This window comes from Copadichromis virginalis, linkage group LG2 (genome assembly GCF_057382275.1).
Source record: "Copadichromis virginalis isolate Kocher_CV1m ecotype Utaka linkage group LG2, C_Virginalis_male_GT1.1, whole genome shotgun sequence".
Lineage (NCBI taxonomy): Eukaryota > Metazoa > Chordata > Actinopteri > Cichliformes > Cichlidae > Copadichromis > Copadichromis virginalis.
In genome coordinates this window covers 23515503-23539085 of record NC_140619.1, presented here as the reverse complement: position 1 = coordinate 23539085, position 23583 = coordinate 23515503, and the positions used below count along the sequence as shown (strand labels likewise).

The window sequence follows — 23583 nt, the reverse complement described above, 5'->3', positions numbered from 1 at the left end:
TTATTTATATCTATTCTCGGTGAGACAGCAAATGAACAAAAAAAAGAGAAATAGATTTAAATACAATGAGTTGCTTAGAAACAACAGACTAGCATGGCTATTTTTGGGGACGTGTCAGTGGTGTAATTATCCTTGCTTGACATCCTCCAAGAAATAAGAATATATTTTTAGTCAAACAGAGGGGTTGATGTGCATAAGCATATCTTTTTGCAACCGGTGAAATGGATTCAGTTGTCCCAGTGTGGTTGTTTCATAGTATGAGCATCTAAACACCCCTGCAACAGAGACATGAAGTGTCTTATTTCAACAGGGAAAGTGGTTCTCCTGAGGTAACTGAGGCGTTTTGTTTTGGTTGCGGTTTAGCAGTTTACTGTGTTCTACAGGTGTCATGAATAAAACATTCAGACGTGTTCGAAGAGGCGCCTTGGATTGAGGGTCAGCCGTCCAACAGCCGCAGGAGAATAGAGGAGCACCCCATCAGGAGAAGTGCGCCAAATCGCTGCCGTTTGATGGAAAAAGCTGCAGGGGCAAGATAGGGAGAGATTGGGTGCAGATTTGAAGTCCCCCGATGCATATCTGCTAGAGGGTAATACCCATTGTGGATTACATCAATATTGGAGCTAAACATGTAATCGTACACTAAGGCCACACTCCGGATCCACGTGGATGACCTACAGTCCCATCAGAACAAATTGCTTTAGCGGGAAAGGAGCTTCTTGGAATAATTCATAGGGTAAGCTGATGAGCATCAGAAAACATTTGAATTTAATCTCAACACACATGACGCGGGGTGACATTTTTCAAACACAGCAGTGATTGTGCTTCTAAAAGCTTTCCCTGGGATGGCATAAAGCCACACAGGATCAAGACAATGCGGTGTAAAAACAGCACTCTGTGGAACTCTTATATGCCATGACAAGCTTAATCACTAAACCTGAGAATCAACAGAGTCTATTTAGAGCTCTCATCTTAGGCATGAAGTAAGCCAAATGGATTCAAGATACAATCCTGTAACTTTCGCTGTCACTTAATTGGAAAACTACTCCTTTGATTAACTCTGTCTTTCCCCCCCTTTCTCTGTGTCCCTCAGGGATGTAAAGGGGGGGGCATAAGACATGATTGACAGCTTATAGTTTATCAACAGCTGCCCAAGGCTTTTTTGTACCATAGCAGATGTTCTCCTAAGGATTAAATCTGCCTTTAGAACATGATAACTCAGTGTAATATTAGATCTCTCAATCAGTGCACTTTTCTGTGTAAAAGAACACTGTTAGCTAAAAGTACATTTCTTTCAGTTGCTATTGCTTGGAATATTTGCTAAGTTAGATGGCTGGAAGATAGGAACTATTCAACATAGTGTATACAGTGGGGCAAAAAAAGTATTTAGTCAGCCACCGATTGTGCAAGTTCCCCCACCTAAAATGATGACAGAGGTCAGTAATTTGCACCAGAGGTACACTTCAACTGTGAGAGACAGAATGTGAAAAAAAAATCCATGAATCCACATGGTAGGATTTGTAAAGAATTTATTCGTAAATCAGGGTGGAAAATAAGTATTTGGTCAATAACAAAAATACAACTCAATACTTTGTAACATAACCTTTGTTGGCAATAACAGAGGTCAAACGTTTACTATAGGTCTCTACCAGGTTTGCACACACAGTAGCTGGTATTTTGGCCCATTCCTCCATGCAGATCTTCTCGAGAGCAGTGATGTTTTGGGGCTGTCGCCGAGCAACACGGACTTTCAACTCCCGCCACAGGTTTTCTATGGGGTTGAGGTCTGGAGACTGGCTAGGCCACTCCAGGACTTTCAAATGCTTCTTACGGAGCCACTCCTTTGTTGCCCGGGCGGTGTGTTTTGGATCATTGTCATGTTGGAAGACCCAGCCTCGTTTCATCTTCAAAGTTCTCACTGATGGAAGGAGGTTTTGGCTCAAAATCTCACGATACATGGCCCCATTCATTCTGTCCTTAACACGGATCAGTCGTCCTGTCCCCTTGGCAGAAAAACAGCCCCATAGCATGATGTTTCCACCCCCATGCACAGTAGGTATGGTGTTCTTGGGATGCAAGTCAGTATTCTTCTTCCTCCAAACACGACGAGTTGAGTTTATACCAAAAAGTTCTACTTTGGTTTCATCTGACCACATGACATTCTCCCAATCCTCTGCTGTATCATCCATGTGCTCTCTGGCAAACTTCAGACGGGCCTGGACATGCACTGGCTTCAGCAGCGGAACACGTCTGGCACTGCGGGATTTGATTCCCTGCCGTTGTAGTGTGTTACTGATGGTGACCTTTGTTACTTTGGTCCCAGCTCTCTGCAGGTCATTCACCAGGTCCCCCCGTGTGGTTCTGGGATCTTTGCTCACCGTTCTCATGATCATTTTGACCCCACGGGATGAGATCTTGCGTGGAGCCCCAGATCGAGGGAGATTATCAGTGGTCTTGTATGTCTTCCATTTTCTGATGATTGCTCCCACAGTTGATTTTTTCACACCAAGCTGCTTGCCTATTGTAGATTCACTCTTCCCAGTCTGGTGCAGGTCTACAATACTTTTCCTGGTGTCCTTCGAAAGCTCTTTGGTCTTGGCCATGGCGGAGTTTGGAGTCTGACTGTTTGAGGCTGTGGACAGGTGTCTTTTATACAGATGATGAGTTCAAACAGGTGCCATTCATACAGGTAACGAGTGGGGGGACAGAAAAGCTTCTTACAGAAGACGTTACAGGTCTGTGAGAGCCAGAGATTTTCCTTGTTTGAGGTGACCAAATACTTATTTTCCACCCTGATTTACGAATAAATTCTTTACAAATCCTACCATGTGAATTCATGGATTTTTTTTTCACATTCTGTCTCTCACAGTTGAAGTGTACCTCTGGTGCAAATTACTGACCTCTGTCATCATTTTAAGTGGGGGAACTTGCACAATCAGTGGCTGACTAAATACTTTTTTGCCCCACTGTAGGTGCTGTTCACCTCTAACCGTGTCACCTTCTAGTAGGGGCAGTCAGACAGCTTTTGCAGAATCTCTGCAGGAGGTATGGATACCTTGACATGCACACCCCACATTCTCTGCCTTGCATTCTCTTCCTATTCTCTAAAAATATTTATGGTGTTCCTTAACCAGAAGGTGATCCTGCCACTACTGTCAAAATAATTATATTCAAGGGAGAGTCAATTCTAAGACTAGATATGCTTATGGTTAAAAATAAATCTAAATGCCCAAATCTAACCCTCAGGGCTTAGCAGAAAAACCGCAGCAGCTTTGGTGCTCTATGTGGGTCTACACAAGAGGCGCTCAGGCAGTGCATTGAGTTTTAGGTCACCTGTGTTTTGGAAGCACTCAGAGCCTGGCACACAATTACTGTGCACTGTGTAAAATGCAGGAAAATAGACTTGAAATTCAAAGGCTACGCTTCCACTCATGCATATATCACAGGTAAAAAGCAAGCCTCTGCGACAGCTGGATTGAATATCTGAGACGGACTACTTAAAAAACATGCCTGAAACACTTCTGTGTAGCAAGTCCAGCATGTCAGCGAAGCAGCAGTAGTTCCAACATCAAGACAAAGACAGGTACGAGTTTTGCCTACAAAGGTGCTGTAATGACTGAGGCAATTTTGCCAGTGCAATTTAAATGCATAATGGTAAACCATATCGAGTTGCAATGGCATATATGAATGTTTCAGAGGGGTAAGTTGTATTACTGGATTAATATTATTTATTCAGTGTACCACAAATAATTTGAAGGGACCTTTCAGTGGTTTATTATTCCAATTTCAAGCTGGAAGCAAAGGTGGTTAACTTTTAATGTAACCAGGATTAATAGGATTAACTAACGCATAATCAGCGTATAGTTGCAGGAAAAAGTTTGTGAACCTGTTGGAAATTTTTCTGCATTGGCTCACATTTATACAGAGGCCCTATAGAGAAAGAGAACCAAACGCAACTCACAAAGCAAAGAAACTATTAGATTTACTTATCGAGGGACATGACACATTTTTCCATAAAATATCTGAGGAAGTCTGAGGAATACCAGTATGCCCTGTCCATGTAGATATATAGAAACATTTCAGAGTATAGAAATGTTCCTGGCAACAACCCTCTTTGATGTTTGCATTTTGATAGTTTACAATAAATTCTATTTATTTGAGTTACCTTCTTATGTGGACTTCCACCTTTGAGCTAGTTCGTGACAAATAGGGGCTCATCCAGGATATTAAAAAAAAAAAAAAAAAAAATCAAGGAATTAAATTTTGGAATTCACCATTGTGACAAAGATGCTTGAGAGCTCTGCAAAAGATGTTGTTTTGTTTGTACTGGGTATTTTAATAACTTTAGTTGAGTTAATTTTTGTTAGTGTTGGAGGAAGGCAGCACCAGTCGCTATTTTGTTTGGCTTTCAAACCAAAGAATTAAATTTTAAGATTTTACATGTTGTTTTGGGTTAAATATAGCCATATTTCAACTTCCATGAGCCATGCATCTCTTTAGTGGTTGATCATATATAGGCAAGTTTGTGGCTGAAGACAATGTCTTGGGAGCATTTCCCTGGTTTACAGATGGTTCCCAGTTTTTGGTGCCAGTGGAATCAGTGCGTAAGTACCCAGCACACGCATCTGTCCAAAGACTAGGGTTGAGATTAATTTTGAATGCACTGGCAAGAACTAGGGAGCTTGGAATTTCTGGCTGTTACTGCAACACTGCATTTGTTCTGGTACATGTGTTTCTGGGTTTGCCGTATAATTTAAAGACAAAATATATGGCCAATAAAGTGGTCCCTTGTTTATCGCGGGAGTTACATTCTACAAATAACCCACAATAGGGGAAACTTTATTTTTTAGATAGATGTTTTAAGGCTGTAGAACCCCTCACTACACACTTTATACACTGTTTTCAGACAGGCATGAACGTTTTCAAAGTTCAAACCTTCATAGAAAAACAAGTCCAGTATTATAGAATGAAACCCTGTTTTCAGGGTATAATATAATATAAGGGTATAATCCAAAAAATACGGTAACTTCTACCTTCTTTTAGCATGTCCAGATGTCCAACTTTTTGTGCGATGGTTAGCATCTTCCTCTGCCTTTTTGGGTGCTTTTGGCGGTGCAAAATGTTTCATCGACATTGTTGTGTTTATTGGGGAGAAACTTACAAATATACAGTACAGCACTTCAGCATCAAACCGCTAGCGATCAAAGATTTATGTATATTTGACAAGGTGAACACATTCTGTACTGTACAGGAGACATGGCACGGAGGAGATTGATTGAAAGTGGTTTACAGCCAATCAGGATGCAGAACACAGAACTGCGTTATAGCGAGGGACCACTGTGTATCCAAAATGCTTATGATATTTGGTTAACATGGCTCAGTATGGTATAACTAATAAGTCTATGAAGATTAAGTGACCTTAATGTTAAATGGTGTTGTGATATCTGTAACTTAGAAGCTTGGCCTGGTAGTTTTGGTGTACACCACTAATTGTGCTTTGAGTTGGTTTAAGCTTTTTCGTTGCTTGGTTAACTGTTGGTGTCTTGGGAAGTTTGGGCTTGTCAGAGAGCCTTTGTTTGGAGGAGCCTTTGGCTATGCTAATTTGGCTCGTGCTCAGACTTCAATTCCAGTTTTTTGTTTAGTTGCTGGAACTTTAGCAGCTTCAATTCATTTAGCTCCACTCCACCTGGCATCAGCCCTCTTTGATGTTTGCATTTTGTTAGTTTATTTGCAGTAAATTATTTCTAGTGGATCAAAGTAAGTGACTCCCTTCTTCTCACCAACCTTGAGCCAATTCTCGGCACAGGGTAGCAATATAACACAATATGTCTGTGAAGGTTCTCAGTCATCCAGGTCATCGTAGTCAAAGGAGCTTGCAAAGAAAAGCGTCTGGACTTCTTTAAGTTGCTTGAAGACGTTTCACCTCTCATCCAAGAAGCTTCTTCAGTTCTAAGGTCAAATGGTGGAGAGTCCCAGATATAAACCTAGTGGGAGTGACCCCCCACAGAGGGACAAAAGAAGCCATCTATGTCCACTGTGAGCGACCATCTTTGAACAGAGGCGGGGGTTTACGACACCAACTCTCTGCCATCTATAATCCAGTTTTGAGATCCCTTCCCAGACGCCTTAACACCCACTCACATCCTGGGCCATCTGACCTCAGGAATTCGCATGATAAGGTGGGGCCAGGTTTCACAATGAACACACCCGAAACTCTGGCTGATTGGGATCCACGCCCAGTTTCCCACCTTGGCTCAGGCGATTAGAGGATCATCAGGGGGTCCTTTTGTCCCTCTGTGGGGGGTCACTCCCACTAGGTTTATATCTGGGACTCTCCACCATTTGACCTTAGAACTGAAGAAGCTTCTCGGATGAGAGGTGAAACGTCTTCAAGCAACTTAAAGAAGTCCAGACGCTTTTCTTTGCAAGCTCCTTTGACAATATAACACAATATTAGTCACTAGTCAGTAAATCCTGCTGAGATAACTTGTTTGATATAGAAAAGCTATAGGGAAAACACTATTCTTCATCTAACCAGAATGTATTCAGCACTGTACAGCTGGCGATGATGAGTCACAAGCAGAGACTTTGAGTTTCAGTCTCACTGTCTTAAACTGATAATATCCCAGAGATAAAACCAAGAAGGTGGACCATGTGGAGAAAATGTAAATGTATTGTCTTGGTATTCTGTAGCAGTTTTAAGGTAGGCGGAAGTCAAGTCAACTTCAGATAATTTCACATTATGATTAATTTTATGTTAATATTACAGTCATTTAAATGCCAAAATGTAAAATACTCACAGGAGAAAAACCGAATACATTTTTGCCTCGGGTACTGTGCTGTATTTTGCAGCAACAGCAGAAAATCACACCTCTAACTTTTTAATCACCCCCTTGAGAAGCACAGTTGACCTGTGCAGTGATGTCTGCCTCTCTGAGCATGACTTCCCCAGGCCAACCTCGGGTCATCCTCTCCGCCCTGCACCCCAGAGATCTTCTTCTCAATGAGGCCCGGAGTGCTGATGGAGTCTAGAGGTGTGACCCATGAAGTGGTCTAGCCTTCCTCTCTTCAGAAACAGAGCACCTACTCTTTCTCTAATTTAGTCCTCAGAGCTTTCAGATTCAGGTGTATACAGACACACACGAACACATGCACGCACAACACACATATACGCACGCGTGTGTGCATGCAGTAGGAACTTTCTTCAAATCTTTTTGTGGCATTAAATGAACTATTTTCTTGCAATTTAGATTCAAGATGAATTTGGCAGCTTTTTAAATGTTCCTTTTATTTCCAAAACTCAAATATCTCCATAACTGAAAAGGTTCCCTGTAGTTAGTTGTATAATCATGTCTTATGAATGTAATAGCTGTGTGAACGTGGAGGACGTAGAAGAAGAAAAACAGGCTGTTTTCTCTTAGCATCTTGCTCTTGTCAGTATTCATCTCCTGCAGATGATAATGGGGTTGACTGATGTACAATATGCAGACTCACACTGGTGTTTGTGTGAGTGAACGCGCCCATCTGCAGCTGTGCTCATGCATCGCCATTACGTTTGTATCTGTAGATAAAACCAGACACACGGCTTTGTTTATTCGTGTCATTTCATGCATGTGGCTGTATGTTTACGTACCAGACCGAGCCCATTTGCATCCGCCTTTTAGAATAGAATGCAACAGCTTTGCTGGTTGCACAGCCTTCCCCAGGCTTCCCCCGGCCATCACTGGCTTTTTAACATGCATGGCACACCGCTGGACTACTGCAGGCACAAAGCACTTCATCACCACAGCCTGCAGAGAGAAGCAGAGACAGACTAGAAGATAGGCTTAGGGTTCAAGAAGTCCCCTATTTGGATGGGATATCCCATAGATTACAAGCTGCATATTTCTTGCCTCAGTTTTAAACATAATTCAAGGGGTTACGGGGTAAAAAGAATGTCCTCGTGTTTTTAGATTGCTTGCAAATTATTCGGCGATGAGGTTAGGAATCCACATTATTTTAATTCAGTCGAACCAGCAGGCGTTTCTGCCCTTAAACTCCAGCCTGAGGGGATATCTTCAGCTAACAGCCTTGTGTAGTGGTTACAGTGCTGAATTCTGTCAGAGGACATCTCCGCTGAGAGAAAATGTTGAGTTGAAACAGAGGGGAGCGCAGGAGGGAGACTGTTTCCTGGTGTCAGCTCTAACTGGGCTGGGAGTATTCGAGCTTCTCTCAGGTACAATGATATCATCCCTGACTGCATGCTGTGGAAAGAAACAGTTGCACCGAGGTGTCAGCTTTAAGTGGGTAGGGGAGTTTTGTCACCCATCAGCTATCAGCATTTCACAGTGACTCCTCACTGAGGTGTTTGTCTGAGCCCTCTGAATGTGGATCCTTTCCTTCCTTCCTTTCCTTTCCTTTTGATTTCTCGTCCTTTAATCTTTATCTACTCTGCTCAGTATTTCCTTTCCTCTCCTCTCTCAGGAGAGTGAATAATCTCTTTCACTATCATGGATAATGGCTGTTCTCTATAACAGTGCTGTCTCTCCAATTCATCAGGTCTGACCTTCAGGATGCATCGTGATCAGAGCCGAAGGTAATGACACCACTCTACTCCCCGGCTCCCGTAGAGGAAAAATACCCACAGTGGTGAAAAGACCATAATCAAATCAAGTTTGCATCTGATGTGATTGTTTGATCTGATCTGATTGTTACTGCGATGATACAGACTGACAAAGTATTGGCTTTTTATTATCATTATTATTAAGAGTTATGCTTCAGTGCTACATACTCTTGAGTCTCTCATTTCATTTTCCCAAAATAATCTTTTCTGAATCTGACGCTAGTCCTTGGGAGAGGTTTGATATTCAACAAAGCGAAGGAAATTTATTTGTCTGGGGTTTGAAACTGTATTTTAAAGGGTTATACAGTGTCCCTGCAGGCACCGGGACATGGGGAGGAAAAAAAAGAAGCGGTGGCCGTGTAGCGGTGCAGGCTGATCTCCATAGCGACTTCTCTATTGTCTGTCTGCACGTCTGTTCTGCTCCCTGCCAAATCGCCGCCAAGACATAGAAGCCCGAGCAGAGTCGCTGCTTCATAAAGGACATTTTCTATCCGCTCCTGGCTCTGGGCTGCTGTTCAACCGTAGGCAGACTGCATCCTGCATGTGTGGGTAGAACAACTCTATATCATCTGTTGGTTTGAATAGACAGCTCTTTGTGGAGCAGCTTAGTGTGTGTTTGTCACAGCCCCAGCCAACACATGTTTGACAGTGATCAAATGTTTGTGGTATGTGTGGAACCTCCTACTCAAAGCAGTGAAGGGCAGCGCCGACAAATCAATAGATATCAGTTTAAAGGGATGAAAATGATGATAAATGGCCTCTTGTCTCCTGGCTGCGTGCAACTTTTCTCTCGGGCTGCGCACACAGGTACATTTTAGCATTTCAGCTAAATCCTGATTAGCAGGAGTGCTAATTACACAGACAGGATTATCTGGGTCTGTAAGCAGCTGGGATTAACTGTGAGTAACTGAGTAGTTTGTCACTATGTTAGTGCACATGTCCATCTCCAGCCGTGAAGAATAATTTCTTCCCCTAGAATGATCGCTGATGCCTCAGACAGGAGTCTTCTATCTCTGAGTTAATGAAACCATCCTGACACATCATTCTCCCAACACTAACTTTTATCTCCCGTCCTCCTGCAGACTGCAGTAAAATGACCATTATTCTTTCTATGAGCACGTCTGCGTGCGTGTGTTTGTGTGTGTTTATGCCTATGGCCTATGTATGCGTGAACAGCCTTCTCTATTCATCAAAATGTCACCTGTAATGGCTGCTAAATTAACCATGTGTTTCGGGGAGCAAAGCTGGCTTGATAAATCTCTCCGTGGCAGGAGGTGTGTGTGGTCCACTCCCATCCACCTCTACACTGACCTTCCTCTAGTGGGGGGGGGGATCCTCCACTGAGGTTAGTCACAGTTAATCCAACATGTCCATAGAAGATTGGACATAAAGTCACCCAACTTTCCAGCATCTAAAATCTGTTTCTATCTATTCATTCACTGAGAGTTCAACTTTTTAAAAAAAATTAAATTAATGTCTTTGAAGTAACACAAATTAATTCAGCTTTTGACTGTCCAGTTTAAAAAAAAAAAGGGTCCTATTCATAGTGATGAATCATGAATAACTTAGCTCATGGTTTTAGTTCTATGTCGCATAACTTTAATGTTTGCTCTAGTCCACCCGAGCAACCTCATTTAAGGCAAAACGTTCAGATAAAAAACCTCAAACAGCAGGTACGCAAAGCAACTTAGTCTGACATGTTGTGGATTTCACTTTTAGCTCCTAAAGAGTTGGATATTTCTCTCAGGAGGTGGTGAAGACCATAGCAAAAGATCAAGGAAACAAACTTAAGTAAGGCTGTGAGCTTTTAATTAACTTCAGTAAACTTATTCTCGCAACTCTTGGCAAGCGTAGATTGCTTTTTTTGTATTTACTTTGGCATTTAGTATTTCAAACTTTGTCCTTCATGACTGATTTCGCTTTTGTGCTTGCAATCCAATTAGATCCGAGAACACTAATCTAAGACACGTGTATGAAAAGATGCATAAAAACTACATTAATCTAACTGTTTTTTATTTTGGAAAAAGAAAAAAAAATAGATGGTCCAATCAACTGACTTTCAGATTCTGAAAATGAAGCTGAATAAGCTTGAAATGCCAATCAAACATAATTATGCTGTGTTAATAAATATAGGAAAATGTTACAGCAGAAAGTCCTTGCTGGTAGTCAGGCTTTATACACGTCCCTTGTACTGCTGAAATCCTCCACATTAGTCTGATTTGCAAATTGAAATGACACAAAGCGTTTCTTCTAACTGTGTCACAGGTTTAAAGAGTAAGAGTCTCTAGTTGCAAAGTAGTACACGCTGCAAGACAGTACAAAAGCTGAGCGAGCATCCATTGATTGCTGTACACTTGGGCCATGCTATGCCTTCTATTTGGTGCCATTTCATGATAGCACCATTGTCAAATTTTCTATGATTCTCTCTGATGGAGAACTTGTTAAATTATCAGAAAATATATTCCTCAAACTGAGATATCACGCTAAAACAATTTTGTCTCCTCGCATGACGTGTCCCTAAATGTCCCTCCTGTTACGAGACAATATCTAATAATAAGTGTTTTGAATGTACAGTCACTTACACATTTGCATTTTCTAAGAGCTAAAATGTCCCCGTCTTTACTTTGCAAATATATTTTAAGAGGGTGTTAATAAACAAGTATCACGCCAACCTCCTTGATAATCTTTTTTGAAGTAGAATTTGTTGAATTCTTTTATTGAATTTATTTATTATGAAATTTTGTTAATTTATTACCTTTATTTAACCACAAAGCTACATACAATACTGATTTCTTTAATTTAGTTAATTTTTTGAAAGCAAAACAAAGAAAAAACAACAGTTAACAGGATGGGGCTGACCTCACACCAGTGAAAGCTTGCCTCACGCTATAATAAACCAGTGGGAACATGCAATTTTGACTTGATTTCACAGCTAGGGCTTAGCAAAAAAAGTTTTAATTTACATTCATTAGATGAAACACCCCTTCTTCAACCTCATTCCCAATCATTCTTATTTCACCCTGTTTAAGAAAATCATAATCCTGCGAAGGTTTAAAAATCTCTAACACCTATTAAATGAAAACAATAACCATAATAATAAGTCACATTAAGCAGTACTAACGATTTTAGGGATTTAATTTATAATCCTTGCTTTTAATAAGACTTTTAATAATTTCTTGCAACAGGACCACCTTACTTGTACTATTACTTTCAATTTAAGCAGACTTTTACATTTTTACACATTGGTGCCTGTGTGTAATAAAATAACATATAAACTTAAATGAAATAAAAATCTTTTATTTTACATTGCTTGTACCACATGAGATGGAAAGTGTTCCAGCACTACAAAACTTTTCCTCCAGCCATAAGGACTCCATGATGTGGTCCTTATGCCTGGATGATGAAATATGAAATAGGAGGAAACATCTTTTTCGCTATTATTACTTTTTAAATTAATCATAACAAGTCTCAAAAGGATTTCCATAAGAGTAATGGGGGACAGGTAATTCAGGGAATTATTTCAAAGACTTAAAAAAAATATGTAAATAGAAAAAAAAATTGGTGCCAAATATTATAAGTAAGGCTGTGCAGCAGTAATAAAAAATGTCAAATCGGTTGAATTTTTTATAACTTCTATAAGTAAATGAACTTGAATGAAGATGTTTGGAGGCATTTAAACCACTTGAGCTAAAGAAAAAATCTGATTGTTTTAAAAAAAAATTTTTAAATAAAAACTGTTTTTTATGGTTGGGGGAGGGGTGTTAATTAATAGTGTAAATAAGTAATGGCCCATTTTTATACATATGGACCTGGTGGTGGACTCAAATAGCACTAGATAGTTATTACAGTGTAATAAAGCTGTGGTGTGCAGAAATTAAACAAAAGTGGAAAAACACTAATTTAACCATAAAACATTAAAAATTAAATTAAAAATTGGCAATTTTCTTTAGTTTATCCATAATAATCCAAAATCCCAAGCTATTTCCAAAATATACATCTTACGGTTTCATCGTGGCTCAAGAGTTGGCAGTTTGTCTTGTAATCGGAAGGTTGCTGGTTCAAGCCCCGGCTCCGACAGTCTCGGCCGTTGTGTCCTTGGGCAAGACACTTCACCCGTTGCGTACTGGTGGTGGTCAGAGGGCCCGGTGGCGCCAGTGTCCGGCAGCCTCGCCTCTGTCAGTGCGCCCCAGGGTGGCTGTGGCTACAATGTAGCTTGCCATCACCAGTGTGTGAATGTGTGTGTGTGTGTGTGAATGGGTGGATGACTGAATGTAGAGTAAAGCGCTTTGGGGTCCATATGGACTAAGTAAAGCGCTATACAAATACAGGCCATTTACGAATAATATGGGTGAACAATAAGAAACTTACCTAACTACTTTTTGCCCCACGTTGTTATAGATTTTCCAGCACATAACAGCTGAAATTCAAGGTGTTTTGCTCAGTATTTCCCAGCTGAGGAACAGAAATGAAATGCTGAAATGGGAGTCATTAAGCCTTACATTTTTAAGGCTTAATGACTCTTTATCTTTGTAATTGCTGTTTATTTCAGGATAATTGCGAATTTCAGATTTTGCACTGCATGCTTCCCTTTCTAGTAAAACTTAATTTGAACTAAATAAGCAAAAAATAAACTCAAATTCTAACAACTGTTTGAAAACAACTGCTGAAAGTATGACTTACCTTCTGCCAATCTTACTCTGGCCCATGCACTGCCGGGGCTTTTTAGGCTGATGTTGATAGCACTTATTCCGGACGGGATAACCCTGTTCCGACTTTGCCTATTCAGTTCCGAGCTGATGCAAACTCTTTTGGTCTCCTCTGTGTGTTACATCTGTGGCTAATAGCAAGTATTAGCTTTAGTAGGCTTCCATCCTGACCCCTCAATCTACCAAACTAAAGAACCTATAGTCATTTATCTTGTACAATAAACCACAGGAATACCTCTGAAGTGGCAGATGAAAGAAACCCTAAATGACAGATTGCACCGCATTACAGACGCTATGTGGCGAACACCCACCGGTATAAACTAAATCAAAAAGCAGAACAAAATACAATTCAAATTCTGTAATGACAGTGAGGAGGAAGAAAGGATTGAAGGTATCGCACTTTAATGATTTTTGGCACTGCTTCAGAAAAATGGGGAGGATTAAAGAGAAAGAGACATAAAAGTACAGGGCCTGTAACAGAGAGGAGAAACACAACAAAAGGAGTAGTGTCCCGCGGTGCAGATTGATTCCTATCAGCTGGTACATAGACAGTGACCTGCAGGGAGAGCTTATCTTGGCTCATGCTCTGTCTCTCTACATTTTGATCTGACTGCTGCAGGGTGCAGACTGGTTAGGAGGAACAGAAGAAGTGTAGTTAGCTGTGTGAATGGACGGACGGATCCGAATGATGAAGAAATAGTTTTATGAATATACTGATGCGGGAAGAAGGCGATGAATGAAAGTTGGGAAGTAAGGTTGAAGAAATGGAAAGAATATTCCGAGGGGGGCTGACAGATGGAGCGACTGTGTGTGGAGAAAGTCTTGATGGATAGGGGACAGAGTGGGGAACATCCGGGGAGAAGGACGGTTTGACGGGGAAGAGCCTCCCTCTGCAGAATAATCAGGGCATGATCAGCAGATGGGAGGGCAGGGGGAGAGGAACTGAAAGGGACAGCTGGAGAGATGGAGAAGATAATGCAGAGATAGGAAAGAGGAGGGAGAGCTGTAGAACAGAAGCATGGAGACTGGCCAGCATTTAAAAAAAAAAAAAAAAAAGGAGAAGATGAAAAAGGCAAAGCACAGAAGCAGAGAAACAAAGCGAGTGGAAGAGCAGACCCTGACAGAGAAGAGGATGATAAAGTGTTCACTTAAACAGGCTAACACGCTCACCGCAGGGTGGAGGGACAGGCAGTCACATATATGCACACGATCAGTCAAATGGACAGAAGATGAGAGGATAAAAGGAAGACACAGAGCTGGTGCTACTACCAACTCACTGAAACTCATGTGTTTTCCCCTTTGTACGATTGTATGATTACAGCGAGGACTAATACAGCGCAATAAACTTGGAGACGAGCACGTTATGAGGCTATTTTTTCCTCATTCTTTATAGTCTACTTGGATTTTCCTTTATATTAATTAGTGAAATCAGTGCTGATTCACTGAACCTGACCTTCCCTCCTAGCTCATTACTCCTTCACAAGTAGATAGAGTTCACCGTCAATTAACCAACTTTTAATGAAGAGAAGGGCTGTTGAGCAAGACCTACAACTGTTCCAGTGCTAATGTAACACGCCACTACCTTTACTGCTTTTAATGACAACCTGCGAAGCTATCATCACACAGGAATATAGTTTGGAGAAGCGAGGAATATTAGTGATGAAGGGCGCTCTTGTCACATTTTCAGGAAAGTATCATGAGAGAAAAAGCTCCGCCTTACAAGCGATAACAAATGTGCGCCCTTATATCTCAAATAGCCACATACTTGCATAATGTTAAATGACTGCTAAATATAGCTTACACTCTGTATTACAAATGCAGTGCTATGATTTTTAAGCACTTTGTGGCCCCATAAAATAGTCTGCTAAAATGCTCATTAATTGATTCATTCACATATGCACTCATAGATGGTTGCATTTGTCCTCTAATGCCAGAAGACCTTCATCCTTAAGCAATAATACACACTCACCTGACATGTTATTACCGGATTGGACAGTCTTTTGCTGTCAGAACTGCCTTAATTCTTCATGGCACAGATTCAAAAAGAGATTTTGTTGAGATTTTGGGCCATAATGACATGACACAGTTGCTGCAGATTTGTCAGATCCTGTTCCACAGCATCCCAAAGGCACTCTATTGGATTGAGATCTGGTGACTGCGAAGGCCGTTTGACTACACTGGCAGTGTTCTGACTGGCATGTTGAAGAAATCAGTTTGAGATGATTTGAGCTGTGTGACATGGCGTGTTATCCTGCTGTAAGCATCTATTAGGTAATGGTTATACTGGTCATAACAAGATGGACATGGTGGGCAGTAATCCCCAGGCTGTGGCATTTCCCTGCCATCCAAATGTCATAGCAGATATTGAGACTCATTAGACCAGGCAAGAATTTTCCAGTCTTTGATTTTGGGGAGCCCTTTCAAACTCGGTCTCAGTTTCATGTTCTTAGCTGACACCCGGCGTGATCGTCTGGTGCTGGAACCCATCTGTGTGTTGTGCAGTCAGCTTTTTTGGATACTTTGCTTGTAATGAGTGACCATTTGAATTACTGTTGCTTCCTATCAGCTCAAAGCAATCTGGGCATTCTTCTCTAACCTCTTGTATTAAAATTGTATTTTTGCCCAGAGAACTGCCGCTTATTGGATATTTTCCGTTTCACTGACCATTCTCTGTAAACCACAGAGATGGTTGTAAGTGAAAACCCCTGTAGATCAGCAGTTTCTGAAATATTCAGACCAGCTTGTCTAACACCAACAACCACGTCATGTTCAAAGTCACTTAAATCTCAGTTTTTCCTATTCTGATGCTCAGTTTGAGCTTCAGCACACAGTCTTAACCTTGTCTACATGCCTAAATACACTGAGATACTGCCATGTGATTGGATGATTGGATATTTGCATGAGCAGATGAACCAGTGTACATAATAATGTGGCTGGTGAGTTGACATGTTACAGTAGACTTCAGGTATATTTTAAATATAGTGCTGTCATTACTTGAAATCTATAAAACTTGTAATCTATAGTGCAAAAAGATACATATTTACCTGATATTTATATATGTGACATTTGATCAATCATATCAGCTTTGTTGAAATTATATGCTTTTAAATTCAAATTATGGAATTATTAGTGCTCAATTTTTATTAAAAGGTGATGATAGTTCTAAAACTTGTGGTTCTGTAAATCGTGATTTACATTTGACAACGGAAATAAACAAGAACAATTCAAATACCATGACATGACAAAAAATATAAATAAAACTCCACTTTTAATGAGAAAAACACTAGTAGGCTACTTTATTTGCACAGTACTTAGCACAGATGAGCAGCTATCTGTATATTGCACATATATTCTTTGCTAACCAAGCTTGCTAGTCTAAGCTGATAACTTCACCCTCATTTCAGATTTCAACACTTCTGGCTCCAAGAAACAATCCTGGCGAGAACAATAACACTAAAGCTCGGGCTTCCAAATGGAAGCTGCAAACAAATGGGTGATGTCACTGTGGCTACCCCCATCTCTCTATGCATGAGCATGTTGACATTAGCATTTGGCTCAAAGCACTGCTGCAGCTGCAGCTGCACTCAGCAGCTAGTATGGCTTTCAGATTCATTTTTAGAAGATTTGTCAAAGTTTTAAAACTTGGATAAAAACTGAGCAGCAGTCTCTAAGTAGAAAATTAAAGTTTTCTGCACTTCTGCACCTTTAGCAGTTACTCTTACCTTTTGTGCACAATAGCTGGTTTGACCTTACTTGTCATGAAGCTTCTGCTAGAAAGTCTCAGTTCTTTAGGTGGCGTGATTTCCACAGAGTCAATTCATATGTGACCTTGTGGGTTCCTTTCATCAGTGCATCATAGCAGAAGTACTGACATGTGCCCTTCCCATGATAGCAAATAAAAGGATATCTGTGATGTGCTGACAAAAATATAAGCCTCTGTCCATGCTGGGGAGAAAGTAAAGGCCATCACCTCTTCACCCTGGAATAATAAAATTGAATAAAAGCTATGGTAATGTAAAGATTTCTGTTGTGCGATTACAAAGCACGTCTCATGGCTGTTATTTGTGCACTGCTCTCCAAAGACCCCGCACCGCCTTTATGAGCACTCACCTTCTCATCAAGGGCAGACTGTTTCTTTCAGTTTTGTGCAACACTGTCGAAAGCTTGTCTGGAAATTTTCAAGGTGGCTGTGTGGGAACAAATCTACAGATTATGCTCTGATGGCGGTGAAGTGGATAGAACCGTGGCCTTACACAAGGAACTATCTTGGTTTTAAACATGCACTGTCCTGGGGCTATTTTGTCCAAAGTTCGCATTTTCCTTTCTCTACCTGTGTGGGTGTTAGTCATTGGTGTGCATTTATATATTTTTGATGTAATGTTTTTAATGCGGGTGTTATGCTCCTTTCTGCATGCTGGACATGCTGCTTATAACGTACAGATCAATGGAGCCTCTCACGCTGACATAAACACCAAATCCATTGCTGGTTTATTCAAATAAAGGTTAATCTAACAAGACAGGAGTGTCCAAAAATTGCAAAAAGAGATAAAGATATATTTCCTTGCAGCTTTTCAGTGGAATTCTACTATGAATGTAAACTAAGCGAGGGGGAAAGCAATTGGGTTTAAAATAAAAATGTGCAGCCCCAGATGGCTTGAAGATGGAGGCAATGGTAATTCTGTCCTTCAGAGAAGTTCACCTTTATATGCCAACACAATCAAGACTTCAGTTATAGCTGTAATAGTTTTTAATATTATCTAAGTAATCTTTTACAAGATCACTACATTTCTTTTGACAGCAGCCATGTCCAAAAATTAAACCACAGAGATACCAACCTTCTAGAAATCTGATCATCTAAAAACCTGATTGGTTAACCCTCTCGAACTGAACCTCAAGTAACACGCTGGCTGCTTATGTAAAAAATAAATCAAACACAGCTAGGCTAGTAGTTGCAGTAAGATATTTACACTTGTAGGAAAAAGCATTCCCACTGTTTTTCTCACAGCATGTATGTGCAACAATGACATTTAGTATTTTCACTACTTATTGTTGTTACTTATTGTACTTACATGTTCTACATGAAATTGCTCAAGCTGAGAGCTTGGTGGAGAATTTTCAGTGCTCTTTGTTTGTTTATCTGCCTGTTTTCAAGGTTATCTAAACGCTACCAAGCCCTTTTAATTACGGTTCAGTGTCCTACATCCTACTTCTAGTTTTGGCAAAAGGTTTGTAAGAAATATTGATAGACTTAGACAGAAATAGTGCTTCCATCCATCGGTCCATCCATTTTCTTCTTCAGGTCCAGGTTGGCAAGTTAACTAAGAGACATAATCTCTGTAGTGTCCTGTGTCTGCCTCAGTCAGAGACACGTTTCCAAACAAGCTAATTTCCACCATTTGCAGAGATCGGACTTTTTCGGTCACTGCTCACAGTATGTGGCCACTGGTGAGGGTAGAAACATAGGTCAACCGTTAAATCCACAGCTTGGCTTTCACAGTCAGCCTCCATATCAGACAAGTACAGCCTCTGTATTACTGCAGGAGCTGTTCCAATCCACCTGTCAGTCTCCTCCTACCTTCTTCTTTAACTCATGAACAAAATCCTTGAACTGGGAGCCCAACTTCTCAACCCATAGTGGGCACGCCACGCTTTTCACTTGGCACAAAACCAACCCAGTGCGAGCTGGAGGGTAGAACTGACAGAATCATATCATCTGCAAAAAGCAGAGACGAGATCCCGAGACCAACAAAGCCTCCAGCACCTTTCCATAAAACGTAGGACTTGTTATTAGGAAGGGACAAGGTGTCTAAAATGTTCCTGTCTCCTGAAAGATCTTTGGTCAAGTATTTGGATTTTACCTTTATTTTAGAAAATAAGATTTTGGATTAGATACAATGCAAGCTCTCCTGAGCAGATACAGGAGCATCACTGCATTTAACCTTTACATATCAACAAAGCATGACCATGTGTTGGCACATTGCTAGCTAAACTTAGCAGAAACACACTGCACTTTCATAACAATCAAGAACCAAAAATAACATGAGTAAGACTGAACAAGAACACTAATAATCCATTGAGTGTTTGCTTTCTCAAGTGCAAAGCTGTCCATAGTGTGAGAGACCACCCTTGAACTCCTCAGTTTGTTTTGTTATCGCTGTCTTATGAAAGAGGATGGTTAAAATGCTGTTTCATGATTTTTGGCCGACAGTTGTTTCTGTAACATTAACTGACACAAAACTGGATTTTTAAACCACAGTACAGTGACATTTCACATTTTGTTGTAAATCATTTTGAGCTTTAACCTTAAGCTTCTGGCTTCAGTGGTTTAGGCTGTAATGCATTTTCAGTTTCCAAAGGTTGGGAATTTGAGACACTTTCTTGGCCTCACCACACAACTGGCTCGCTCAATAGACTTTATATAAAACATGGGCATAGCCTCAAACCAATGTAGAAGTGCTTCAAACTTATATTCTTTCTAATCTGGTTTAAATAAACCAAGATGGTAATAAACAAAAAGCTGAATTTGAGGCTCCACAATATAAGAAAACAACACCACAGCAGTAAAGCTCATCTTTTGAAGACAATCTGTTGGAGTACCAAAAAAAGATTATTACAATTTATCAGTTGAATTCAATTTATTTATATAGCACCAAATAACAACAACAACAACAACAACAAACCTCTGGCAGAGCCAGGCTCAGGAGGGGCTGCAACCAGTTGGGGCCGAGGTGAAGTAGGCAGGACAAATGAAACATTTTGAAAGAGAGCCGGAAATTAATAATATGAATTATAAACAGAAACCTAGTAGGAGAAAAGCATTTGGTCCAGACTTCTTTATCACGGACTTCAGGTTTTTTGAGTACTTTTGTCCAAACAGTGTAGATGTCCTAGTAAATTTGTATGTATGGTTACAAATTATATATTTATTTGTATGAACATTACAGACAGGTTAAACGAGGAAAAGTACACTCAGATTTTGTTTAGGTTAAAGTCCCTAAGAATTTTTAGTGACTTATTTCCAACATATATAAGTTAAAAGAAATGTTATCCAGCTTGATCTTTTCATACTTCACTCACCGCTTCAGCTGTTGTCAGTGGAGATGGTGGATGTACTTAAATTTTGACTGGTTGACTGGTTTTGGCAAGTATTTTGTTCAAAATCCATTACCCGTGTGGTGGAGGCAGACAAGTAGAACAAGAGCAGGAGGGAAGGATGAGTGAGTCACTCAAGAACCCAAGGCATTTGCCTGGTTAAAATGTGCTCAGCTGTTTGTGGCAAAACGCATAATCTGACAGAAGTGCTAACACACATTTCATTTAATGGACACTTATCCCAAAATTCAATATGAATGCAAGCATTTATAGCACGTCGGTCCCACTGGGACACAAACCCTTGCGTTCTCACTGAACTATACAACACCAAAAGCTATGTACTTAGTGAGTGCAAGTTGACCTCCCAGCTTTGAGAAGAAGCTCTTAAGGGTTTGTTGATTTGTTTTTACTTTTTACACTAGAACTGAGGATGCTGTCAGAACATTTTAGAGAAAAAAAATTGCTCTAAAAGTGACACACGCTTTTCACTCGTAAATTACAAGGTTCATTAGAGGCTCCGCAGTACCATGTGTTTGTTTGTTTCAAAACATCGAGAATATACTTACAACAACCATCTGCTGGTGGTTAAAGATTAAATTTATACTGGTTTTCTTTTTAACCTCATTCAAAAGTATGAAGCACAGTTTCTTAGAGCTTAATCCCCCCCCTATTAAAGAGTAATGTTTTTATCTGATGCAATTCATTCTTTTGGCAAAATAGCACACAATACATAAATGATCTAAGTTATCCCCATGCAGAGCAGATGGCAGCCAGGAGGCTGTTTCTAGGTTGCGTCAGAAAACTTATCAATTTAGGTTAATTTTTAATATATATATATATGTGTGTGTGTGTGTGTGTATATGTGTGTGTGTGTGTGTGTGTGTATATGTGTGTGTGTGTGTGTGTGTGTGTGTATATATATGTGTGTGTGTGTGTGTATATATGTATATATATATATGTGTGTGTGTGTGTATATATATGTGTGTGTGTGTGTGTGTGTATGTATATATATATGTGTGTGTGTGTGTGCGCGCTTATTCCGTTTCTAGAATAAATACTTTATCGAATAAGATTTGGGGTATGATGGCTTTCTCTGCCCTGCACCTGTTACACATGCGTTTTGTGTGCTCACGAAACAGAGAGCCTTACACAATCAGCTCTGCTTGAAGGGTTAGTGGAGGGCAAACTTCATCAGCATGCACGGTGGAAAAATCTGGGCGCCAAAAATTTGCTTTCTGCCTTCATTACACTCCTAACCTTGACCTTAACTCTCCATATTTGTTTTAACAATTTCCAAACTTTTGAAGCTTTGACCTTTGTAAATATTCATATGAAGAAAAAAAGTATGTATCTGAAAGCTAGTGAGAGTTACCGCGGAGGTTGGGTTGGTGGTAAGTTTGGGGGCAGAGCGCTGAAAGGCAAGGTTGTGCTTCTCCACGTTTGTTAAACTCTCCGCCTTGGTTTAAGTGTGCGCCTCCATGTGAAGACTTTTTGCCTTGAGTTTGTGTTGCTGCTGTATTATCTCTGCATGTTGGATGGGAGAGGTCACAGCTGGAGGCTAAGCTCTGCTATTCCATGTGAAGAGGCTGCTTGTTGTGGACCCCAGCTTGCTGCTCTAATGAACTCTCTCACCTGCTACAGCCTTCGCTCCGTTGTCAGAAGCTGAGGGCCAAGCTAGACCAGAACAGCATGATGTAGTGTGAAACTGCATTAAGCAAGTAATCAGCTACAGAGGCGGCAGAAGGACTGTTTTTCTCTGAAGTATTTTTTGTTGCATGTTGTAAACCGCTGAAAAGAGATGTGCTATTTTTTTTTCATCCACAGCCACTGTCCTCACCAGAAAAACAATGAAATTTCTTGTTCAAACCTTTGAAAAAAAAGTCTGTTTATGTTTCCCACAGACAAGCGGCCCCTTGTTGTTTCGTGAATAAGATTGTCCTCTCGTAGCAAAGGCGGATATTGTGTGATATTGTTTTAAAACTACAAAAGCTTTTCAGGAGGAGGTCACGCTTTTTGGGGAGCACAAAGTGTGCGGCTTCACCCCACAGGAAAATGTGCTCATATCCTGTTTCTTCAACAAAAGATTCTTTTTATCTTCAGTAACTTTAACTGTGACCATGACCTTTCTCTAACAAAGCCATTTTACTTTCCTAAACTTCTGTTCTGTTCCATTCTTCTCATATATAAAAAAATAATCCTCTGTGTTTTCTTTCTTACTTTTCTCTAAGGCACAATGTTTCTATCCACCCAGGTCTGGACCAGGAGTGAAAGCGCAGATATTCAGACATCCAGTACAGACAAAACAGTGTGAGGTCAGATGATGTGTGAAACTTAAAATGCGTTGTGATCACTGAACTGTAGGGGGGTATTAGGTGGTCAGCGGTTTTGTCTCATTAAGAAGAGGAAGAAAGAAAAAGATTCGGCTAACATCCTGTAGTGACCAGAGGACGGTGCTTTGGCCATGGGCAGAGCAAAGACTCATGGGACTGTTAAAACTCTTGCTCCACATCATAAGTTAGCATTACTGCTATTGCTTCTGCTCCTATGTTGTATTTAATGTTATTTCTGTCTTTTTTGAGGTTTAGAAAAGAGTTAAGCTTAGAAGCTTACTTAGCAGGAGGCCACTGTGGCTGAGGCTGAACACGTGATTTACCGACAGTATATTTAAAACAGCAATCCTATAGCTGCACGGTGTATGAAACATGTAGATTTGTAACTGTGAGTCAAGATTTTTTTTTTCTTCTTGTTATTTCTGTTGCACACTTAGATTAAAAGGATATGAAATCAGTGTGGCTTTGTGAGTCTGCCTTTACTGTATATTCTGCAATCATTACATATTTGACTCACTCAGCTCATTAGGCGCACTGCGTTACTCTGAGTCGTCTGGCCTGATTCAAACTCAAAACACCAATACTTCTTACAGTACAATAAATGAAATAAACATAAACAGCCAGGTACAGGTGTAGATCCACCACAGCGCCACAAGGTTTCCACACCTAGCGAATTAGCTCTAGCTGCTAATCGTTAGCTTCATGGCTAATCTATATGCCTACCAATAAATGTACACTAAACACAAATAAAGGTAATTGACGGCCAGCTTTCTCACATTCTCTGCAACCCTGTGGACTTATTCTTAGACCAAGTTTAAGTTATTTACTATTTTGTATCTGCTTTCCTATCCGGTTG

General features: G+C 40.4%; 1 long non-coding RNA gene across 1 annotated transcript; it reads left to right on the top strand.

The window, feature by feature from the left end:
• Window positions 1-389: 389 nt before the first annotated feature.
• LOC146717319 (uncharacterized) lies at window positions 390-23185 on the top strand. The gene is made up of 3 exons (XR_014921892.1): window positions 390-733; window positions 8536-8572; window positions 22649-23185. It is a non-coding gene; the product is annotated as an uncharacterized LOC146717319 (long non-coding RNA).
• The last annotated feature ends 398 nt before the right edge of the window (window positions 23186-23583 follow it).